Raw genomic sequence first — 24541 nt, 5'->3', positions numbered from 1 at the left:
AATTTGTAGTTTGAAGTTGTATGATAAGATAGAATCACCAGTGTATGCAGAATTTTTAATCATATATTTAGCTCTTTTAATTATTTTTTATTTACATTTGATTTTGTATGTGGGAGGGTGCATGCTACAGGCACACATATGAATGTCAGAAAACAACTTTAAGGAATCTAGTCCTTCCTTTCACCATTCAAGTCCCAAGGACTGAACTCAGGTCCTCAGGCTTTGCAGCAAGCTCCTTACCTGCCGAGCTACCTTACCAGCCTGTAGCTCATATTCTTTCAGCAAGCCATGCCTAAAGTCAAAGCTACTCATTAATGTGCTAAGGCAAATTTATTTTATAAAATATATTATAGATACATTTGAATATTTTTGCTTCCATGTATAAAAGAAAGTCTTATAAAATAATTTCTCAAGTTTTAAGAAGTTCAGAGTACTTATACATAATGTTTATAAAAATTGGCCTGTCTTATAGTTGACTCTTGATAAAGGTTCTTGATAGGCTACTCCCTATAGTCCTGAGAGGACTATTTCTGGCTGAGATTTAAACAGACATATCTAAAGCTTAAAATTTAACACCTACAAATAATAGAAAGCATCAATACTTGTCTTTTGGGGTCCTGGTTACCTCATTCAGGATAATTCTTTCTAGTTCTACCCACTTGCCTGCAAATTTCATAATTTCACTTTTCTAAACAGTTGAACAATATTCCATTGTGCAAAATGTATCACTTTTACACTGTGCATTCAATTGAAGGATACCTAGGATGTTTCTAGTTTCTGGCTATTATGAACAAAGCGACAATGAACATGGATGAGCAAGAATGTCTGAAGTAAGATGTAGAGTCTTTTGAATATGTGACCGAGAGTGGTATAGCTTGATCTTGAGGAAGATTGATTTCCAGCTTCCTGAGGAACCAGCACAGTAATTAAACAGAGGCTGTACCAGTTTGTCTCCCAGCAGCAATGAATAAGTGCCCCCCCCTTCCCCACATCTTCTCCAGCATATGCTATCCTTTGTTTATTGAGCTTGGCCACTGAGGCTTGAGTAAGATGAGATCTCAAAGTAGTTTTAGTTTGCATTTTTCTGGTTGGTGGCTAGGGATGTTGGGCATTTTTTAGTATTTCTCAGCCATTTGTGTTTAATCTTTGGACAACTCTGCTTAGTTCTATACCCCATTTGATTCAGTTTATTTTTTTCGTGATATTCATTTTAGTTCATTGTTTAGTATAGATAATAACCCTGTATCATCTGAATAATCACTAAAGATTTTTTCCATAGGTTGCCACTTTTCACAAATGATGATGTCTTTTGTCATAGAAAAGCTTTTCAATTTCATGAGGTCCAATTTGCTGTTGATCTTAATGTCTGTGTTATTGGTGTCCTGTTTAGAAACTCCTTTCCTGTGCCAGGGACCTCTCACCTATTTCCTACTTTCTCTTTTATCAAATTCTTGAGGTGTTTTATCTACTTAACCAAAGAAGTTAGGTAACTGGTAAGGGGCAGGGTGGGAGGAAGGAATCCTGTAAGGGAGGGGAAAGAGGATACAGTGACAACGGGAAAATGAGGATAGAGGAGCTAAATGGGGAGGGGGATGGGAAAGAACAGTAAATCAGGTATTATGGGGAGAGTCAATAACAGCAAAAAGGCCATTTGGAAAACCATATACAAATCTGCTAATGTAATATATACATGAGAGGAGTTTAAATGGAGTTACCATATAATGGGGAGAGAATGACCAACTACATATCTTATGCCACCACTAAAACCTCTGGTGCCAGGAAGAAGTTATATCTTGTCGAGTCATTGACCGAAAGGAGTCCCATAGACCACCCCCCACAAACATCACAGGTTATTTCCAAAGTTATTGATTATTATCCATAATCTGGTGGTGAGGTAACAGATAATAAGCTTACTCATATTATCACACACGGAAAAATCATCGTGTTGGAAAGTCCTTTTTCACAGTTACTAGAGAAGAAAACAATCAGCAATATCACCCAAGCTCCAAAACGTACGACCAACAACAGCAACCCTCCTGCAAGATAAACTGAAGCAATCACAACACAAACACTATGGGAGTAACCACAGCCACTTCCTAAATTAGGTTCAGGCCCACTCCATCAGATGGAACCCATGCCCGAAATTGCTAAAGCAGTCAAGAAGCAGAGACTAGGTGGGTCATGGACTCCAAGGGAAAATCTACTACTTCTATTCTGCCAAAGGAATGTAGCTAAAATGACTCTTGATGAGGTTACAATACCCATAGATCAGAACACTGCATGACACTCATCAGAGACAGTAATTAGCACAGATACTCACAATAGACAATGTTCAAAGTGTAAGAGACTTTGGAGCACTCAGCCGTAAATGGGATGTTCTTATCAAAGTTCTCTCCTCAGGCTTAAGGAAATATAAAAACGTAGAGATGGAAAGATTGCAAGAGCCAGAGATGATCAATGACTCCAAGGAAACAGCATCTCCCAGACACAACAGAACTGATACCCATATGCGCTCTCAGAGACAGTGACAGCACACAAAAGATCTGCACAGGTTCAAAACCAGACAAAATCCCAGCACTGAGGAGGTGAAGGGAACACGGGATTCTACTCTTAACCAAGAAATTATTTGCAGTTGATACCTGCTGGGAGAAGAAAAATATCAGTTTGTTCAATGGAGTGTCATTGGATATATCTACCACGTTTTAAATCAAGCCCCATGCCCAGGAGTGGTTAGCTAATGTATAACAGACTCCATAGGTTTTTGTGTACTTTTGTATTGTTTTGTCTTTATCTTTTTTTAAAGTTTGTTTGTTTTGTTTTTATTTTGGGAGTGTTTTTTTTTCCTTCTTTTTTGGACAGACAGAGAGAAAACAAAGAACATGAAGTTGGGTGGGTAGGGAGGAGGATCTGGGAGGATGTGGGGAAGGGGACAGACTTATGAAAATATATTGTGTGAAAATTTTTTAATTAAAAACTAAGTTTTTGGTTTTTTTGAGACAGAGTCTCTCTGTGTACCTTGGCTATCCAGGAACTCACTCTGTAGAACAGACTGGACTCAAAGGCAGAGATCCGCTGGGATTGAAAGTGTGTACTACCACCACCCAACAAAACTTAATTTTTTTAAAGAAAAGATTACATTTGAGGAATGGAGGGGATAACTCAGTGGTTAATAGGACTTGTTGCTTCGTGTGGGTTCAGTTCCTGGCACCCACACGAAGACTGTACTCCAGTTCCTGGGGACCTATTGCCCTCTAGTGGTCACCACAAGCACATACACATGTGGTGCACAGATATGCAAGCATGCAAAACACACATACAAAATAAATAAATCCGTTTAATATAGCATTGATTGAATGGTAATCCAAGTCGATTAGTCTCCACTAGCTAAGTGAATGATGCAAAAAGTTTCATATTATTTATGAATAAGTCAACATATTTATTTATATGTCAAACCTTGGTTCCATTTCTCACACATGACATAACATTGTGACTTATGGAGAATGTAACCTTGATGGCAAATACTGAGAATGCTCACTGTTCATCATCAAAGAAAATCAGGACAAGAATTCAAACCTGGCAGGAATCTGGAGACAGGACCTTATACAGAGGCTGTGGAGGAATGTTCTTTAATTGGCTTGCTCAGCCTGTTTTCTTAAAGAACTAAGAACCCTTAGTCCAGGGATAGCACCACCCACAATGGTCTGAGCCATCTCCCGTCAATCACTAATCAAGAAAATGCTATGCAGTCATATCTTTTTTTTTTTTTTTTTTTTTTTTTTTTGGTTTTTCGAGACAGGGTTTCTCTGTGGTTTTGGAGCCTGTCCTGGAACTAGCTCTTGTAGACCAGGCTGGTCTCGAACTCACAGAGATCCACCTGCCTCTGCCTCCCGAGTGCTGGGATTAAAGGCGTGCGCCACCACCGCCCGGCTATGCAGTCATATCTTATGGAGACATTTTTTCAACTAAGGTTCCCTTCTTTCAACAAATAAAAAACACTAACTTGTGTCAAGTTGACATAAAACTAGCTATTATGATTGATCCTTTCTCAACGTGATAGAAAATACATCACTGTTAAGTCATGATCTTTCCTCTCTTGTTCTTCCCTAAGATTAAACATTAATATCTACATTGCAATATAAAAATTACAAATTTCAAAAGTCCCACAGTCTTTAAAAATTCACACACATTTAAAAATCCAGTCTCTTTTAAATAGCCAGACTCTTTTAAAATCAAAAATATTTAAAACTCCTTCTCTCAACTGAGGGTTCCTGTGAAGCCAAAAGTAAATTAAATACTTTCTCACTTCAAGAAGCAAAAAACAGGGCACAGTCACAATCTGAACAGAGAAAACCCAAATTCCAAAAGTATGATTTAAATTAACGCAATATCCAAAGTCTGGGTTTCACTTACTATCTTCGGGGCTTCTGTGAGGGGCTTGGGTCACTTCTCCAGCTCTGGCCTCTGCAGCTCCCACTGGCTCCATTCTGCCACTGATGCTGTCTTGGTGGTCATCTCACAGTTCTGGCGTCTTCAAAACTTCTGGTGTCCCTTGATGAAACTGGACTTTCACCAACAGCCTCTCCTGGATTCTATGTGGCAGAGACTCCATCCCAGGACACCTTCAAGATTTCAAACCCAGGTGCCACCAAGTAGACTGCCAGTTTGAGGTACAATCTTGGTCATTTCTGGAATACAGCTTCTGTGTGCTGACCCTGAGGAAAAACTTCCCAAAAGACTTCACCTCAATGATAATAGTCTCTCCTTAATCACAGCTGATCCTTCGGCCCTGGCTGACCAGCATCAATTGTCTCAGCTAAGCATAGGATTCACTTCAGTAGCTCTGGTCTCCTGTTAATCACAGTCTATGCTTCAGCTCCATTTGACCAGACACCGTAGATTCTTCACACAAAAGTCCTGGTCGAGTCTCTGCTTCCCTCTGAAACTTCACAAACCCGGCTTCCAGCATCTGCACGACTTTCAACAGCCTTATCTTTCAAGCTCCTGTAGAACAGTTCACAGAGTTCTCAACGCTCAATGGCTTTTCCCACCCAAAGTCCCAAAGTCCTTCCAAAGTCTTCTCAAAAACAAAGGCAGGTCTGTCACAGCAATGTCCCACTATCCCAGTACATAGTTAAGGTTACTATTTCTGGAATATCATAACCAACATGACTTGGAGAGGTAGGTATTTAGCTTGAACGTCCATGTCACTATTTATTATTAAAGGAAGACAGGGTAGGAACTCAAACAAAGCAGGGCCTGATGGAGAAGACGTGGAAGAGTGTTCCTTAACAGGCTTAATCCTCATGGCTTGCTCAGCCTGCTTTCCTGGAGAAGCCAGGACTACCAGCCCACGTATGGCACCACCTACAAAGGTCTGGGCCCTCCCTCATGAATCACTAATTAAGAATATGCCCTACATCTGGATCTTAAGAGGCATATTCCTCAATTGTGCTTCCCTCCTTTCAAATAACTCTAGCTTGTATCAAGTTGACATAAAATTAGCCAGCCCAAAATGATTTTCATAAAATAAAAAATAAAGGTAGAGGACTAGGTTTTATTTACACTCTGGTCTGGCGAGTCCTCTTGGTCAGACCAGTTGTCTGATTGATCATTATTCCTTTCTGGTTCTGTAAGGGATTCTAGAAAAGCTACTATCTCTGTGACCATTTCAATGGGACATTGCCATCAGATTCTGGCACATGTTCTAGGATGTGGCCTCCATTACCATCTCAGGTAATGGTCCTCAGTAGTATAATGATCTGTCCATGGGGCGGGGGAAATCAGCCTTGTTTGGAAGTGGTTTTGACTTCTTACCATGGTTGTGTGCTCCTACTGTTCCTCAGGAAATGTGAACAAAGAGGTGTATGACTCTGATAGGTAAGTGATGACAGAGCAAAGTAGGAACCAAAGTTCACTTGGTGAACCAATGAGTTTTATTAGTGTTCCTTAGCAGAATGTGGGTGAGGGACTATTTACCAGAGCAGAAAGAACTCAAAGACTCCTGCATTATAAAAAGCCCACTCCAACACAAGTGACACCCTGGGGCATACTGAGAACTTACAGGCTTCCCACCAGGTTGGACAGTGTCTTTTCCAGATAACTCAGTCTTCTGGGGAATTGATTAATCTCTTCTTCTTTTATGTGGCTTTTGATCTCTCCTTCTTACAGGCAATTTAACTGGCCTGAGCCTCTTCTAAACAGCTCAGGAGGTTTGAAAATATCCCTCAGTTGTCCTTACAGCTTATATATGCTTTAGGAGAAGGGAACATAGTGAATCTGTTTGGTTTCAGGGACTTCCTGAAACCTTTAAGTTACTTCCTAAACTTAAGATACTTCCCTATAAGGATGGGATGCTTCACCTCCTCTTGGAACATCTGGTTGCTTCACCCCCTTTCTAACATTCTGTATTTTAATGAGCTTCCTTCCATGATAGAAGGTTTAATCTATTAAACAGAAGGGAACTGCTCTATAACAGCCATCAAGATGCTTATGACTAGTCACAGATCTAAAGTAGCCCCAGAAAAGAGTGAGTCAGAAGAGGGGGTGGAGTACAAAGAGGCAAAACAGATATAGAAAAGCAAAGTAGAGAGCTCGGACCTTTGATCAGTCATCTCCTCTCAGAAAACGCTGCTCAAGATGTTCGAGGATAAAATGGAGTAGACAGAAATTGTCATCTGAGAAAAAGAAAGGGAAAAAGGAGTCCAGTGGCCTATACTGCACATTAAGTGGGAGTTTTGGAAGACAAATAGCAATAATATTTCACTCAAAACAAACAACAAAACAAAACAAACACAACAAAAGCCTACCTAGGTATAGAAGAGAGAATAAAATAGAGCTTTAAAAGGATATTTATGTATCTTGGGATAATTGTACCGTTATTAGCATAAATCAAACACAGAAGCAGCCTAATTATATATTGACAGATGGGTGGATAAGAAAAAACATGCAGAGTACATACAGAGTGAGATGCTAATCAGCCTTAAAATTGGGGGAAAGGTGATATATACTTAAAGATATTAATCTAAGTGAAACAAGACAGTCTGATGTGGGAGTGTCATATATCAATCTGTTGATTTCATTGGTTAAGCAATAAAGAAACTGCTAGGCCCATTTGATAGGCCCACCCTTAGGTGGGTGGAGTAAACAGAACGGAAGGCTGGGAGAAAGAAGCCGAGTCAGAGAGTCACCATGATTCTTCTACCCCAGGCAGATGCAGGTTAAGAACATTCCTGGTAAGCCAGCTCGTGGGCTACAGCAGATTATTAGAAATGGGCTAGTCCAGGTGCAAGAGCTAGCCTAGAAGAGGCTAGATAGAAATGGGCCAAGCGGTGTTTAAAAGAACACAGTTTCCGTGTAATTATTTCTGGTAAAGCCAGCCGTGGGGGCGGCCGGGTGCCGGGGACGCAGCCCCGCTGCTCCTATTTCAACACCAGTCAAAGAAATATAAATGATAAATGATGCATTAACTTATACAGCAACTTAAATAGTCAAAAGTAAGGAGATAAAAACAGGATGGAGAGGTCAGGATAATTGGGGTAGTATTGCTTAATTGTTGTAAGGATGAATGGATGATGAAAATGTCTGCATGACAATGTGGATATGCATGGCACTCACTGGACATATAAAAATGGGTAAGATGTATAAGCTGTATGTGTGTGTTACCACAACTGAAAAATTGAAGAAAGATAGATTCAAAGATTTTAGCAGCAAAGAATTTTTTATGAAGTATCTGATTAATTAGCCTCTGAATTTAAACAACAACAACAAAAAAAAACTCAAGCCACTATAAAGCCTATACCATGCTAGTTTTCTTTTGAGGGTGGGGTAAAATGGAAGCTAGAAGCTGCTTTAAAGTAACCCAATATTTGAGGTTAAAAGTCACATTTATATTATGCTTCGTACAGATTTGCAGTATCATTATTTTTATTCCCTTCAGACAAACATGGAGGGGGAAAAAAAGGAAAGGCAAGAACATATAAATGATCGGTGTGTGTGTGTGTGTGTGTGTGTGTGTGTGTGTGTGTGTGTGCAGACTTGCAATGCTATTGTTGTTTGTGAAAAGCTCAGTTTGTTTTAAATCTGAGCTTAATTAAGGAGAAAAAAGAAAACATGAGAATACCGTATGAACCACATAGCACAGACTCAAACTTTGTATCTTTTTTTCCTTTCCATTTTCCCAAATGATTTCATATGCTCAGTTTACAACAGAGAGAAACAAAAAGTGAAAACACATACAAAAAATTGTTTTCTGTTTCTGCAGCATGTTTTGTCTTTAAATACATCATTCGAATAAGTAATTTTTAGAAAAAAAATCAAAATACATTAAAATCATGTAGAAACGTGGAAACAAAGCTTTTGTGAGGAATGATTAAAATGGAAAGCAGGGGTGTTTGGGGTCTTTTTTTCCTGCATGTGTTTTCTACTCTCCTTCTACCCAAGTGACTTTACAGAAAACTAGTATCCCTCGGAGTTTTCTTTGGAGTTGGAAGCTAGTGAGCACACATAAATTCACCATGTTCATTTTCTCACTGGAATTTTGAAATTCTCCTTCTCGGCCTTGAACTGCTAGACAATGTCTCTCCATCATCTGTGAGTTTGTCAGAACAAATGAAGTCACTCAGTCCACACTTGCTTACCTTGCTCCACGAAGACCAAAGTGACAAGGAAACTCGGCCACGAGGCCATCAAACCCTGGGTTCCACGTCTACAGAAATGTCTCCTTAAGCTGAAAACATTGCCTAATGAACTGTCAGGACCATGCATGCATGCATTCTTTTAGCCTATAACAAAATTTAGTCTTGGATGTACTTTGAGAAAAAAAGTAACTGCGTTTGGCACCTAAAGATATAATAATATTATTTACTCATCCAAAATCCATTCATTGTCTGCTAAATTGCCAAGTACTATACTTCTGCCTTCAGGGTACTCATGATTGAGAGAAGGCTGGGAAGGAAAACCAAAGACAGGAGAATAAAATAGTTAAGTATTTTGTGAGTCTATGTCCTGGCTTTAGTTAGAAGCACTCAGAAGAGGCATTTACTCTGCCTTGGAGTATGATGAAACGTTCAACAAAACTATTTCAGGAGAGGTTACCTGAAGGATAAATTTTCTTGTAGCAGACAGGAAGGGCAAGGAAGACATCCAGGCAGTGAGAAATGAAGTATGGGAAGGTGTAAGTACCACTTAGACGTAAGCTACACTTCTGAGTCAGATACAGAGGGCAGGAGTGAGGGAGAAAGACTTAGCTAAGGGTCAGACAGAGTTATGGTTTTAAAAACTTCAAACTCTGTGACAATGGAGCTTTGAGGACAGAGTTCAAATGGGTTTTGCGACAAGGCAAGGACAGGGAAAATGGGATGGCGGGACTTGAACAATCAGAGTAAAAGGGAAAGGGGACCACTGCTGGGTAAAGGCAGGACTAAGAAAACACCTTCTCTTCTGCTGCCTTTAAAGATTCCTGAATTCTTCTTGCTTAGCCCTGACCACATTTCGGTGTTTCTATACACCCAGCAAATAAGAGCCAGCACAGAACTCTGCATGCCTTCTATCTTGAAAAGCCAGGTGTTAAAGCTAGAGATAGAAGCGGTGGGAAACTGAATGTTAGTAAATAAATGAAGAAATTCAAGATTAGCTAAAACTAACAATTTTACTCTGCTCACTGGAGGAAGAAATAGAGCAGCTGGGAGGCAAGAAGGATTTCAAAATGGGAAAGTTGACCCCTTTTGCCCATGGAAGTTGCCTATGCAATCTGCCTTCTAGAGAAGTGATAAGATACCCATAATCCTCATCTTCAACCCTACAAGAAAGGAGGGAGGGAGGAAGAGAGGGAGAGAGAAACAACCCATGGGAAAAACTTTTAGTAGGGATAAAGGAGAAAGTAAATTACAGCGTTATTGTTATGAATGGCAGCAGGGACCAGTGGGACACGATGGGGCAAGAAGCCAGCCATCCTTGTTCCTCAATACAAAACAATCTCTGTATTGAACTGGAAAGAGAACGGAATGCTCATCAATTATATTAAAAGTGGATTGACTTATTAAAAATGCAGCAGTGTTTGCCAAAGGCAGATGGAAAGCAGAAATTCAAAACAAGGTGAGGTCATCTGCAAAACCCCAGCCTTGCCACTAACTCCCAGCAGCTGACAGTTTTCCTGCATCAGTGTGGTGCTGATGGGCTGCGGGCCGGAAATAGGAGGCAAAGAGGATGGGGAAGAGAGGGCGTAAAACCCAAGGAGCGGTTATAGGCTCCTTCTCCTCCATCACTTCTGAACATAGAGAAGAGTAACTGCCGTGCCTTGTCAAAGTCTTAGGTACCGGTATCAGCTTAGCCTTAGGGTCACACATCCTGGTGGGAGCCAGGGTTTCCATCTTGTAGCGATCCTCTATGCCTGCTCATTAGACACCGCAATTTTGTACAGCTAACACCTGCCAAACTCTGGTAACATGTGAGCCTGGTTTGAGATGGTCACTTTTCTATAATGTTGCAACTTAAATTCTGAACTCGAAATAACCTTAGAAATATCTCGTCTTTGGCTCTTAAGTTCTCTAGTGGGAAAAGCCGAAACCCAGAAAAGGCAGGTGATTTGCTTCAGCTTACACAGCCTGTGAGCAGCAACTCCATGGCTTGAATCTAAGACTTCTGGCATTTGTTACAGGACGGAATTGAAGCAAATGGAACTAACTGATCCAAGAACAGGGCTTAGAAAGCAAGCAAGCCAACGAATGCGCAAATAGAACTCTCTTATTTTATAGCCTTCATCAGCTTTATCGGCATGGTGGTATTTGCCTGTTACCTCACCACTTGGGAGGCCGAGACGGGAGGCTCACAGGTCCAAGATCAGCAGTGCACCCTAGCTTATAAAAAAAAATCTAATGAGTGAAGATATCATCAAAACAGCAGGAGCGATGAACACTTGAATCATGACACGTTTTATTAAGTTTTAAAAAAATCTTTCCTTAGAACTATGGCCACAACAAAAACTGACTTTACTTACCAAACAATGGAAGGGGTTTGACAAAAGTTGTCCCACCTATTTCTGGGGAAATCAAAAAAGGTTGCAGTGATTGACAGAGCATGGGAAGGAGAGATTAAATTAAAGGAAAATCAACTCTTACTGCTTTAATCATCAATCCGATGGAGATTTTCCCGACAACCACTGTCAATTTGCACACAAGTTACTATTCAATTATCCAAATTTGAAACAGAGAATACTGGTTTCCTCTACAGGAGGATTAAAAACGAAGGCTTTACAAATTATGGGAACACTGACTACAATCAGTTCTTACAAGTCCTTTTCTTCTTCATGAGTTCTTCAAATTAGAACATGCAAAATATGGTTTCCAGAGACACAGACACGGGGGCACACTGGAATAGAATGAATCTGTTTTTCAAGAGCAAGAAGCAGAGTGCACTTGAGAGTGAGGAACAATTGGACGATGGGAGAATCTTTGTGATGAGAAGAGAACGGGCTCATGAAAATCTACAGAATTGAGACTCTGGCTCTTGGTGACTAATCACATAAGTCTGCATAACTTGCTGCTTTTCTGAGCTTTAGTTTTATGTGTGAATCCTGTGTCAAAGAATGATGATTTTTCTATTATTGTTGAGTCCTAAAGATGACAATTAAAGATAGTGCTGGCCCACTTTCACTGAGTACCAATATCCCACTGAGTGTTGGCCTAGCCCAACTGCTTCATATGAAAGGTAGAACAGCCTGAACACCTCCTACTGCGGTGGAATATTACCTTAACTGGACAAAGATGTGTTACATTTGTTTACCCCATAGAATGTACTTTAACTGTGTAAAGGTCTGTTACTTTTGCTTATGCTGCATTTATTTAGTGACATAAGAATGTGTGTTTAATTATGTAAAGATGTGTTGCATCTGTTTCACCTTGCCTGCCTAAGACACCTGATTGGTCTAATAAAAAGCTGAATGGCCAATAGCTAGGCAGGAGGTGGATAGGCAGGCTGCTAGGCAGAGAGAATAAATAGAAGGGAAAATCTAGGTTTGAGAAAGCAGAGAGGAATGAGAGGTGAGGAGAGAAATAGAGAAACACACCCAGGGCCACAAGCCAGGGAGCTATCAGCCACCCAGACATAGAGACAGCAAGAAAGTAGGAAAAGGTAAAAAGTCCTGAGGCAAAAGGTAGATGAAGAGAAACAAGTTAATTTAAGTTAAAAGAGCTAGCCAGAAATGAGCCTAAGCAAGGCTGAGCAGGAGCTGGTAGGGTGGCAGACAAAAAGAAAAAGTTGAGTATAGCCCACGGCCTTCCTAAATTCCCCATCAGAAAGATGCAGGATCTGCTCCTCCAGATTATTAGTAATCAAAGTGGGTGGAAACAGGATATTCAGTGTCATCAGTGGTAATCAACTGTAGAGTACCAACAACCCTGGTTACACGTAGACACTATCCCTACCTAACATAACCCTCAAATACAACTGATAAATTCTATCTTGTCATATTCTTGCTTAAAACCCTAACTTAGGCCTAGAATCTAAATCTAAATGTTGTTGTGCACCCAATGGTATGAACGCTGTCTACTTTTCCATCCTCATTACCTTTCATATACTCCCTTATAGAGAATTACTTTTCATAGCTCCTTCAAACTCAAGCTTCTGCCTCTTCTGGAATCTTTGTATTGGACATATCTCTAGTGTGGAGTGACTTGCTTTTTACTCATATTTCTCATTTGAAAAGGTTTTTTTCTGACCACCAAATCCAGAATAAATCCCACATCGTCCAATGACGCTGTGACGCAGCCATCTGTTCATTTCTTTCGTGCCACCAATTGCATTTCATACTTCTTTCTTTCCTTCTTAGCAGTTTTGAAGGCCTTGCACAAAAGGACACAACCATGTCTATGTTGTTTACTATTTCAATCCAAGTTTCTATATTGTGTCAGACGTAAAATATGTACTTAAGAAATGTTATAGTTTTTGACTTTGCTTTTATGAAGGCAGTTTCTAAAGCTTATCTATAAACTATTTTTCCAGAGTATGCTATAGTTCCATGTCTGAAATCATTTGCTAAGTATTCACATCTAAAAATCTGATGTTCAATTAAAACTATGACACTAAACTATACTGATGACCAATTCAAGAAAGCTACTTATACAGAGGTTCTGTTTCATTAAGATTTACAACTGTTTTATGTGTCGTATGTAGCTTTGTAAAGAGAAGAAGAATATAAACTATATTTCAGTATGATATGCTGTGTAACAAAACCTACACAACCTCGAGGGCATTGCTAAACATTTATTTGCCTCACATCTGAGGTGGTGAACTAGGAAGATCTGCAGATCTTGACTATGGTTACTGATGCTCTTTCGGATTGCCTGGCTTTGGCCCCTCCAATCTCTCCTGGTTTGCAAATGACTGAAGATACTTTGTGATTAGAATCATCCTTGCCCTTCTGCTGTAAATCACTGTCAGTTGGAATGACTACTCTCAGGGCACACAACTATTGCCTTAACACGTCCAGTGACTTAGCTTCCTACTCTGGCGAACTCTATGACACCATATTCTTCTGGCCTCTGCTTAGACTTCTGTAGAGAGTCCCTATCTTAACTCTCCTCGTTCACCTTATGTGTGTGTGACATATGCTGCTTTTTTAACATAATCAAGTTGGAAAAAATAAGGTTACAGTAAACATGAGTGTTTAAATACATTCTTACTAGCTAAATAAACTGGGACTAGTAATACAAGAATGCTTTAATTTTATAGATGGGATCATAACTACTCCACCAAATTATTGTGAGGATTAAATACGAAGAAACTTATCAGTGCATGTTACATAATAGATACTTAATGAACGTGCAAGTCTTTTTCCCAGCTGTTCCTCACAGTTTCTGAATTAGAATCAGTTGGTCCTAAGGGCACTGGTTTTCCACAGGTCTAAGGACCAATTCCAAGGTTGTAAATGGAGAGCCTGCTCAGATAGCTCTGTGCTCTCTTCACTCATTGCTTTGTTCTTTGTCCTACACAAGAGATACTATTACAGCTCCCAAATTTTCACTTTTCCCAAGTAAACTCCAAGACCGAAAGAAAATAATACTGTGAATAATATGGTTTGCACAGTTCATAAGTGAACTATAAAGAAAAGATTTCATAATGTTGGGTTATCATATAAAACAATGTTTTATTTCTTAGCTTATAAATGAAAATGAAAATGACCAGTATGTTTAACATGTGTGTATGTATATATTGTATGTATGTATGTGTTTATGTCTATGCTCATGTATTTTTAGAAAATATTATCACATATAGTTGGTATGGCTCTACCGTATAGATAGCAGAATATTATATAATAATTATGAAATAGATGTATAAAGTCATTGTGTCAAACTAAGTGGATTTAACTGCTATATCATAATTCACAGGTTCTATTTTTTATTTTATGTTTTATAGATAAAAATCAATGTCCAGTTATGTGTAAATTATCCAAAGCCCCAGGGCTTGAAAGGGGTCAAATATCTCTCAGGTACATCTCCTTTCAGTAGTTAATGGGCTGTAAACATTCTTACACTTTTTCATACATACAACATGTCTTATAGCAGTCTGTGAAGCCACATCAATAATGTTCATTATACATTGTGAGAAGACTGCAGTAATGTAAGTTATTTAATGCAGGACAATAATAAATACTAAATATATCCATGGACACAAAAAGAAAGTATTAACTAAAAGTTTGAGGAATCATGGGAATTAAATATAATATTTTCATTGATGTAGAAGACACTTGTCATATCCCTTCAAGGTGTCATGAACTCAACCCAATGTTATATGTATGTATTGGGATAGTATGTTCAGTTCCCTTGATATATATAATATATAGTTATCAAAATAAAATGGTTGTTCTGTTAAAGAAGTAAAAAAAACCTATAATACACTAACTTTTTTGTATTTTTACTGAAAATATTTCTTTCATACAATATATTCCAATGAGTTTTGTTTTCATAAATCCTCCCAAATCTTTCCCACCTTCCACCCACCTCACTCCATGCCATTTCTCTCTCTCCCTCTCTTTGGAAAGCAATCAAACATGCAAACAAACCAGAATTTAAGCAAGAAATAACAAAGAGGACATGCAAGAAACATACACACACATTGATACTGACACACAAGCACACAAAATAAACCTATGAAAATACAAAATTGAAAATCATAATATAAAGCAAAAGACCAGTAAGATAAAAAAAAAAAAGTTCTCAAACAAAGCCATATGAGACAAAAAAAAAGTCCACAAAAATAGTATCAAGTTCATTTTGTGCTAACCATGTACTGCTGGGCATGGGGCTTTCCCTTAAGTGGTTAATATTCCTAGTGAGGCTCCACTGAAAAAAACAATTTTTTTCTATGTAAGCAGATGTCAATTGGAGATGGCCATGTCCAGATCACCTTGTCAGGGTTGGGGCCCTGTTTGACTTGAACCTGTGCAGTTTCTCTGGCTCCCAACACTGCTTTTGAATATGTTAAAATCAGAAAAATGCTGATGCATAAATAACTGCCATATGTTATTGCAAAAGGAAATTATAAAAGTCTTACCAAGTATTGTGGATGCAAATATAAATTATCATTAAAATATTGACAAAAATATAGGAGACAGATGAGAAAGTTTCCATTGAGGAGGTAACTATAGTGGAGTATTGAAACAAATAAGAAAAAAAAAATTATTGTTTTCTCCTAAAGTTTGTCGCCTTATAAACAGCATATTTATTGAGATAGGAGTTCATCCCCAATTTAACATAACACCTTTTAAGTGTACAGTTCCATGGACTTTAATGTATTCCCACTGTCATGCAAACATCACCTCTGTCCAGTTCCATGGACTTTAATGTATCCACGCTGTCATGCAGATATCACCACTGTCCAGTAACTTCAGAATATTTTCCTCATTCTACAAGAGATCTTTTACCCATTCACTGCTTGCTTCCCACCCCTACCCCAAAAACAGTCCAACCCTCTCTTTGCGGATTAGCTTATTCTAGATAACTCAGATAAGTAAAGCAGTCAAAGACGTAAAGTTTTCTGACAGCTTTAGAGTCATGTTTCTAAGATTCATTTGTGTTGTAGTATTTTATTGTTGTTCTGATTTTTTGTGGCTGACAAACATCCCATTGCCACAAATAGCAAAGTACATCCCACTTCATCCGTTAATTAGCTGATGGACATTTAGGTTGTTTCCACTTGGGGGTTGCAATGAGTCATGTTGGGATAAATATTCATGTACAGTGGTTTGCAGGGCATATATTCTAATTTTATTGAATATATATTTAAAAGTGGATTGATTACTGCCTAGATGATAACCCTGAATTTAGCAGTTTGTAAAAACACAAAATGGCTTAAAAATTGATTCCAGCAGCATGAGCAGTATATGAGGGTTTCATTTTCTCTCTATCACTAATAATGCTTGCTACTGTTTTCTGCTTTTTATTGTCATCTTGGGGAAATTGGTAGTATTGATTTTATTGGCACTTACTCAGTAATACTGATGTTGAGCATCTCTTGATTGGTCATTTATATCTCATCATTGGAGAAGTACGTAGTTATTCAAATTATTTAATCAAGATTTCGTCATTGTTATAATAATTCTTCCCATATGCCATATTTAACTATCTCATTAGACATGAACTACAAAGTTTTCTCACATCTTGTGAGTTACCCTCTCCTTTTTGTAACTTTTATATTGGTTCTTTGTGGATTTCAAAGATCCCGCTCATCTCCCCATGCCTTCACATCCACCTTCTGCCCTTGAAACCTCCCATCCAAAGATAAAACAAAATAAAATTTAAAAGAAAAATATCGCCGTGGAATGTTTTCTCCTCCTACTCCTCTTTCCCTATAACAGAACACTTGAGTCTGGCTACTGTAGAGAGGAAGCCTTGTATTAGCTCATGAGTTTGCAACCCACAGTCAGGATAGTGAAGGCCTTGGCTTCATCCTTTAGAGGAGGAAAGGTGGGGGGCACAAGCTGACTCCTGTAGAAGAGAAGAAGGGGACCAACTTTGCTTTCCCATAACTAATCCCATCTCACAAGATGAGACCTCGCGCAAGAAGAGCCTCAATTCTATAAAGAGTCTTCACCTGGGACCCAGATTCCTCATGCCACGAAGTTGGGCCCAGGCTTCGTTATGAGCCCTTTGGAAACAAAGCCAAATCCAGCCCTTGCATCCACTTCAGAGGACACTTTGTAGAACACATTTTCAGGTCCCTGCCCTCAGAAACAATAGGCCTGTAGGGTGAATCCTTGCTTGTCTTCTGCAGAAGTAAGGCAGGCTTGGGAGAGTCCTTGATTTCACTAGCAAGCTTTCCATGTGTGTTCCAAATATGTTCCCATAGAAAAGCATCTACTTAATTATTTATTTAAGTGATTAATTGTGCTTATAGATTGATGTGGGAGTGTCATATATCAATCTGTTGATTTTATTGGCTAAGTAATAAACAAACTGCTTGGTCTCATAGCTTAGAACAAAGGTGGGTGGAGTAAACAGAACAGAATGCTGGGAGGAAGAGGAAGTGAGCTCAGAGACTCGACAGCTCTCCTCTTGGGGGCAGACTCCTCAGAGAGACACCATGCCCGCTCCCGGGGAGAAACATGCGATGAAGCTCCCACCCAGGATGGACGTAGGCTAGAATCTTCCCGGTAAGCCCAGTGCTCACAGATTATTAGAGATGGGTTGATCGGTATATCAGAATTAGCCAGTAAGGGCTAGAGCTAAAGGGCCAAGCAGTGTTTAAATGAATACAGTTTGTGTGTTGTTATTTCAGGCATAAGCTAGCCAAGCAGGCTATTATTACAACAATAGGTGATAATAAAGGAATGAAACAAGGCAATGGGGCCTCTGGATATTTTTTTTTACCTTTTATTTTATTTCATTGGGGGGAGAAGACCTATGTGGAGGTCAGAGAAGTCACTTTTTAACTTTCACCATGTAAGCCCCAGGGATTCTATTGAAATCATGCCTGCCAGCATACACCTCTATCTACTGCGTGACAAAAATGATCTTGAACCTGAGTGTGTTTCATTTTAGTTTTGATAAGACTTTTTGCCTTATGAAACACATACCTGATTGACCAATAAACCTCGTATAGTAGAAGTTACCTCACATTTTGATTTCCAGAAGGTAAACGGCACACCCAAAGCACAGCAGCCACTTCATATTATGTCTAATATTTATTAATTAATTCTCCATCTCTGTGCTGGGATTGAGGAGGCTTCAGATCACGTTTGATATCTGCAGTTCCTACATAAGCTAGAATAAACATTTGTACCAATTTTTTTGTTTTCCAATAAAATTATTCTAAGAGTTATATTCACGTTAAACAACAGCGTGATTTGTTTCATTAATCCTAATGCACACAAGCAATGGAAGAGATGTATTCTTTCACACTGTGGGCTGTGAGCCCTGGTCAGGATACCTAATTATCATACCAGGTTGGAAAGCTACCTATGTTTCCATTTAACACAGCAACTCTAAACATTACCTCTTATTCTGTGACTATAATGTAAATTTATGTACATCACAGAATTTAGAAATAACTCTAAAGAACAGCTAACTTAGTCCATGAAAAGAATTATAAGCATAAACTGAAGACACAACTAGCATCCCACAAAGGACCACCCTGGGCCACGAAGCTGTTCCGCTCTGACATATGCAATCTGTTTCTCACCATTCTTTGGGCCAACTTAAGCCTCCTATCAGGCTGCAAGGACAGGATCTTTATTCCATTTTCTAACATCCTGTATACCTTCCCCATTTGGCTAGAAGGCGAAATTCAGCTCTTCCGCTGCATCTGAAACAACAATAGGTTTCAGATGAGTTTCCCCCCCTCCAAATACGATGGGCCTATAGTTTGTTTTTTAGCCCGGCAATTTTATACTATTATTGTAAAGCGATGGCTTCAATTTCATATAATCACACTTGGCACAGATAGTGGCTCTTATCCAGACCTATTCCGTTTCACCTTTTAGGAATTATGTAAATATCATATGTCTCTTTTCAAGATTTCCCCCACCGTTGTAACAGACTGACCTCATCTCTCACAGACCACACAACACATCAGCCTTACCATTTGTCTCTTTGTGCTGAGCTCATGCGACAAGGGCCTGAAAGCCATTCTTGAAACTTACCACCCACTCTCTGGTCCGCTCTGCCTCTGAGCCGTAAATCACACTTACTAATTTCTGTGGAGTCTTGGCTGACAAGCAGGATGTGATGAACTGTGTGGGCCATGATCACAGAGGTATGGTACCAAATCAGGCTGGGATTTTTAACAATAGAGCCATTTATAATAGTTTGGGATATGACCCGGACAAAGTCAAGCACAGGCAAAGTACTTTGGCCAAGTATACAGCATCTGACTCCTGTGTCTCCATGCTAGGGTGCAATGGGTAAGCAGATGGTCTCTGCATTGAGGAGGATCTGGGTTCAAGTCCGTCTCTACTGCTAAGATGTGACTTGGGAAAGAGGCTTTTCCTGACTCTGAGGTTCTTGATCTGGAAATAGCAATTCTGACTAGCCACACATACACTTGTTATTCTCAGTTCAGAAAAAAAAAATGCTTATAGAACACGTAGCACATGTCTGCCTCGGGATGATTACCCCATAAGGTTTATTTTGTTATTATTATTACTATTGTTGTTGCGATTGTTTGTAGGTTGGGGGGGTCTATATGATCATAAAAACTGAGATCAACAAGATGGTCCCCAGACAGAAGCAAATCACATTATTGTCAAATGTAAAATACCTTTGGACAGCTGTTAACTCTTTACAAACTTCCATAGGTCTTTAATATCCTACTTTACATGTTCCCATAAAAGAATTCCAAAAAGAAAAACTCTTAAAAATAATTATTAATTTTACATCCCAACTACAATTTCCTCTCCTTCCTCTCCTCCCAGTCCCTTCCCTCACCTCACCCTCCTAAGCCACTTCTCCTCCACTTTTAATCATAAAATGGAAGGCCTCCCGTGGATATCAACAAAACATGACATATCACGCTGTAGTAAGACTAAGCACCTCCCCCACATATTGAGGCTGGGCAAGGCCACATCCAGTAGAAGGAGTAGGGTCTCAAAAGCCAGCAAAAGAATCAGAGACCACCTCTACTTCCTCTACTAGGGGTCCCCAAAGAAGGCCAAGCTGCACAACTGTCACATATACACAGAGGTCTAGGTTAATCCCATGCAGGCTCCCTAGTCGTCAGTTTCTGTGAGCTCCTATGAGCCCAGGTTAGTTGATTCTATGAATTTTGTTGTTATGTCCTTGACCCCTGTTGTAGGGCCCACAAGGCTACCCCTCTTCCCAGGGTTCATCTTGAGGATAGTGTCTGGCCAAACGTCTTGTCGCAGTTTCTGACAAAACATCCTGCTTGTTCCTGTGCTCCCTCTGCCCCACACTGGTGATTAGCTGAGGAGTTTTGTTTACTCTTGAGCCTGGTAACTTCCCACCTGCCTGGGGGGATTTCCATTTGTAGAGCAGCTAGGTATATAAGGTTTTTTCTAAGCTTTAATGAAGGGCATTCGGCATTCTCTCTTCACGAATGACCCACGTTTCTTGCGTGTTCCTTTAATTGCCAGGCCTTTGCCCAGCTCACTAAGGGTATAGTAGCACAAACTGCACCGTAGAGAGTAACGCAGGCATTACACCCTCTGACTCTTACAGTCCTCCCTCCCTCCCTTCAGCAGGATTCCCTGAGCTCAGTCTAGTGTTTGCCTGTGGGTCTCTGCATGTTTGCCTCCGTTGCTGGATGAAGCCTGTCTGATGACACCTGGGCTAGGCACTGGTCTATGAGTATAGTAGAATATCATTAGGTATCATTGCCTTGACACTTTTTTCTCCAGTCGTGTTTGGTTCTGTCCTAGGTCTCTGGACCACTCAGTCTCTGGGTCCTGGCGCTCCAGGCAGCGTCAGGGGTGGGCTCACTCTCTCACTCTCATGACATAGGTCTCAGTTATTGGTTGGCCACTCCCACAATCTCTGTGCCATCCTTACCCCAGCGCATCCTACAGGCAGGACAGAGTGTAGGTCAAAGGTTATGTGTCTGGGTTGGTGTCCTAATCCCTCTACTGGAAGTGTTGCCTGGTCACAGGAGATGACCGGTTCAGGTTACTTACCCACTATTGCTAGGAGTCTTAGCTGGGGTCATCCTCAGATTCCTAGGAATTTCCCTTGCACCAAGTGTCTATCTCATCCTCAAATGCCCCCCCTGCCAGATGGCTCTTTCAGTTCTCTCCCCCCACCCCCACTCTCTAGTTCCCATCCCCATCTGCCCCAGTCTGCCCAAGAAATCTCTTCCTATTTCCCCTTCTCAGCGAGATCTGAGTGACCCTCTTGAACCTTTCTTGTTACCTACCCTCCCTGGGTCTGTGGGTTGTACTTTACAGCTAATATCCACTTATGAGTGAATGCATACCATGTTTGACTTTCTGGGTCTGGGTTACCTCACTCAGGATGTTTTTTTTTCTAGTTCCCTTTATTTGCCTGTAAATTTCATGATGTCATTGGAAAAACTTTTTTTATATGCACAGATAAGTTGTACACACACACACAATGAAGGAGCCAGGTTGTAAATTTAATTTATGTTTTTTTCCTGGAAATCCATTTCAAACTTTAAAGGCCCAATAGTTAATTGTGTTTACACAGAAAGAAAGCATTTCTTGTTAAGTACACATAATTCCACAGTACATTAACATAACTTCAACACATTAGTCACTGCAGAACAAAAATGGAAAACTATTTCTAGAAATGAAGGTGATTAAATGTTAAAAAAATTTAAGATGTGGGTATATACCACAAATCCCCAACATGTACACAAAAAAGATTAAATTACTGTGGTAGACTTTTAAGTTATCTAAGAATCACTAGCATTATGTTTCTCTGTTCAACTATCTTCCCTGGAGTTTTACAAGTCTTTTGGGGATACATGATATAAATTATCGCGAAGATCCACACAAGAGAGAATTTTTTCTAATTTGGTTTAAGAAGGTAGCATATTCCAGACAGAACAGAAAACACGACAAATATAACATAAAGAGAATGCTGAAGGGAGTAGAGACATGGTTTAGTGGGGAAAATGGTTGCTTTATAAGGACCTAGTCAGGTCCCCAACACACACATAAAAGTGAGGCATGGTAGTGCATGCCCACTGGTAGGGGCACAGAGATCACCAGCATCGCTAGTCAGTCATTCTAGCTAAAATGGTGAGCCCCAGGTTCAATAAAAGAGATTTTTGTTCCAAAGAAAAGGTGGAAAGCAACACCAGGCATTCATGTAGATATGCACATGCATGCACACATATACACCACAAACATATAAATTGTAAGCACTTTAAAAATAGAACAGTGTTACTCTCCCCCTCCATCTCGCCCCCAACCCTCCTCCCACACCCAGCCTGCCCAACCTGCTCCCTCAAGTTCCCATACCCCTATCACCCCACTGCTACCCAGTTTACCTAGGAAGTCTCTTCTATTTACCCTTCCCAGGGAAATCCATACATGCCTCTCTGGACGCTCTTTGTTATTGAACCTCTCTGGTGCTGTGGATTGTATTATTGTTATCCTGTATGTTACTCCTAATATCCACTTATTAGTGATTACATACCATGTTTGTCTTTCCGAGTTTTGGTTACTTCACTCAGAATGATTTTTTTCTAGTTCCATCCATTTGCCTGAAAATTTCTTGATGTCATTGTTTTTTTTTACAGCTGAGTAATACTCCACTGTGTAAATGTATCTCATTTTCCTTATCCATTTCTATATTGAGGGGCATCTAGGTTGTTTACAGGTTCTGACTTTTACAAATAATGCTGCTATGAACATAGCTGAGAAGGTGCTCTTATGGTATGATTGGGCAATCTTTGCATATATGCCCAAGACTGGGATAGCTGGGTCTTGAGATAGATTGATTCCAATTTTTCTGAGAAACTGACATATTGATTTCCAAAGTGGCCGTACAAGTTTGTGCTCCCACCAACAGTGGTGGAATGTTTCCCTTACTCCACATCCTCTTCAGCATAAGCTGTCATCAGTGTTTTTTATCTTAGCCATTCTGACAGGTGTTAGATTGTATCTCAGAGTTTTGACCCTTATCCTCCTGGTTTATACGCTATTTTCTTAACTCTTCCCATTTGACCATCAACAGGCTGGCTTTTGCTTTTTTGTGATTTTTTTAGCCTCATATTCTCAGGATCCACTTTAATTATTTTGACCTAAAGTAGCTAATTTTTGCTTTCTAACACAAATCTTGGAACTGCCTAATTAAGGATAATTAATTTGTAATTCAATAATAAATATTTAGGAAAGTCAGTAAAAAGATAACTTTATTGTTTTTTTAATTTATTTATTTATTAAAGATTTCTGTCTCTTCCCCGCCACCGCCTCCCATTTCCCTCCCCCTCCCCCAATTAAGCCCCCCCCCCAGCCCGAAAAGCAACCAGGGTTCCCTGTCCTGTGGGAAGTCCAAGGAACCCCCACCTCCATCCAGGTCTAGTAAGTTGAGCATCCAAACTGCCTAGGCTCCCACAAAGCCAGTGCGTGCAGTAGGATCAGAAACCCATTGCCATTGTTCTTGAGTTCTCAGTAGTCCTCATTGTCCACTATGTTCAGAGAGTCCAGATTTATCTCAGGCTTTTCCAGACCCAAGCCAGCTGGCCTTGGTGAGTTCCCAGTAGAACATCCCCATTGTCTCAGTGTGTGGGTGCACCCCTTGCGGTCCTGAGTTCCTTGCTCGTGCTCTCTCTCCTTCTGCTCCTGATTTGGACCTTGAGATTTATGTCCAGACCCAAAAAGAGGAACATGGGATGTACTCACTCATATTTGGTTTCTAGCCATAAACCAAGGACATTGAGCCTATAATTAGTGATCCTAGAGAAGCTAAATAAGGAGAACCCAAAGAAAAACATATAGGCATCCTCCTGAATATTAACCTTCAGCAGGCGATGAAAGGAGACAGAGACCCACATTGGAGCACCGGACATAAATCTCAAGGTAACTTTATTGTACCCTGATTCAAAGCAACAGAAAGAAAATTGATCAAATTATAAGTTTGTTTAATATTAGTAAATGTTCCTTCTTTAAATCCATAAAATTGTCTCAACACTAATATTTCATTAGACAGTGTTTCTAAAACTCTGCAGATCCAATGTCATGTACAATTATGTTTGTGAACTGTCCTCTTCCTTTTGTAACCAGTCAACTGGACTGCTGCATTCAGCAAATGACCTAACCTATGACCTCAAAGATGAGAAATTGAAAACCTAGTGTCTGTGTATGCTTGCTGCCTTCCATAAAAGAACACAGAACAACAGCCTGCTTGCTCCAATTCTTTAAAAATAAATAAATAAATAAATAAATAAATAAATAAATAAATCCACCCTACAATGAATACATGTTGCTGTAGACTCTTGGATGTCCGTTTACACTTTGAGAAAGCAAATTAAATTCTGGATGAAAATTCCTTCTGAGGGAGCATGCTGCTACTGCCACCTGGGGGAAGCTCTTTTCTGTTTCATTCCAGACAGCTGATGTTCTCAGGAAGGA

Source organism: Microtus pennsylvanicus, chromosome 7 (genome assembly GCF_037038515.1).
Source record: "Microtus pennsylvanicus isolate mMicPen1 chromosome 7, mMicPen1.hap1, whole genome shotgun sequence".
Classification (NCBI taxonomy): domain Eukaryota; kingdom Metazoa; phylum Chordata; class Mammalia; order Rodentia; family Cricetidae; genus Microtus; species Microtus pennsylvanicus.
The sequence above is the reverse complement of the archived record's forward strand: the minus strand, read 5'-3'. Positions refer to the sequence as shown.